The sequence below is a fragment of the Lolium rigidum genome, chromosome 5, assembly GCF_022539505.1.
Source record: "Lolium rigidum isolate FL_2022 chromosome 5, APGP_CSIRO_Lrig_0.1, whole genome shotgun sequence".
NCBI classification, from domain to species: domain Eukaryota; kingdom Viridiplantae; phylum Streptophyta; class Magnoliopsida; order Poales; family Poaceae; genus Lolium; species Lolium rigidum.
The window spans coordinates 85,669,083-85,670,664 of record NC_061512.1 but is presented as its reverse complement, the minus strand read 5'-3'; positions in this window follow the sequence as shown (position 1 = coordinate 85,670,664).

The following is a 1,582-nucleotide window of genomic DNA, read 5'->3' as shown; positions in this document are numbered from 1 at the left end:
AAAAAAAGAACAGCGGCACGGAGGTGTACGGGCAAACCCTATCAAGCAACCATGTCTGACCGCAATTTCACCACCTGTACAAGGATCATGAGATCATCAAGATGGCGCACACTCGTGTTCTATCCCTCGAGGATGCAGAGGCGGTGGAGCTCTCCATTAGGGGAGCGTTCGAGGTGGAGGAGACCGCGGCGTACACCAAGGAGGAGGAACATGAGGTGGCATTTGGGCGCTACCGCGAGGGGATGGGGGCGGTGGCTGCAGCACGCGATGTCGTGGTGATGATGCGACGCGAGGCGAAGGAGTGTGAGGAGTCTCGGGAGCTATTGTCGGGACCCAAGCGACATTGGTGGAGGCCCGAGCGACGATGGGGGAGACGCAGCAGCCCACATCCACGGCTGCCGCGGGGATGGAGGAAATCGACTTCGACAACGAGGTGGTCGATGGGCCAGCGGTGAGCGACGAGATGAGGTAACATGACGCGTCTATTTGCTCGCTCACGGCTGTCGAGCGCATGCTCCGGTGGACACCAGGATTCCTAGACGCAACACCATCCAAGGCTCCCAGCTGGGTCGGCCCACGTGAGGCGGTGGTGGAGACGAAGTATTAGTCCCTCGACATGGATGCGTTGTCATTTTATATTGCAGTATTGCACCCATATGTGACCAAATGGCGATATTCTTGTGGCAGTTACACTGGTTCGGGCCATGCAACCTTTGACTAACTTGTTATCTCGATAGGAACTTTGCAGCATACGTACTCTAGTGTAGAAGGATATATACTAGATTTGGAGAAAGTGGAGAAGAATCTCTGTTATAGTTACGTTTCCGTTTGACCATTGGCGGTACTACCCCTGAGGCCTGAAGTCTTGACGCTCACCAGCAAGTGGTAGTGGATAAACTCTCTGACTATGTACGGTTGTCCCTTCATCAGGGAGTGATGGAGGCACGGCGGGATAAGCCAGAGGAATGATGCATGGTTGAAGGTCGCGCACGAGGTCCTTTGTTTTTCATCGCGAGGATGGGGACGGGCGGACTCGTTCGTCGGGCCGTTCCCGCAGCCCCGGAGCTGAATACATACATGCCGTGTCTCCACTGGCACTGCGCCCATACGCGCGCGCGTCGGTGCAACAAGCCAAGGGAAAGTCCAGATCTCATCTCCATCCACATCCAGTCCACACAACTGACTTGTCCGCGCGCCATGCCGCTTCTTTGTCAATGCTTGTCACTCTCCCTACGCAACGAGCTCGACGGCTCTTCAATTCCTCGCAGCGGATTATTTATTTATTTATTATATATGGGATAGCTGACTGAGTGACAGCCTAGTCTGACTCTGACTTGGAGGGCCATGCATGCTGCGTTTGGGACGACTGTTGACTTGTTGTCTATGTCTGCACGGTGAGGGTCGGAAAGCTACAACTTGCCGGCTGCCCCTGCCCGGATTAACTGAAACTACTACAGTACATAGTATGAAACTGTGAATCACACGATCGACAGATCCGCCCCTATATATTGGCCGCCATCAATCGGGCAATCACGTGCTGCCGGCCAATGCGCACGAGTGCAACTCCAATCCGATTTCCATG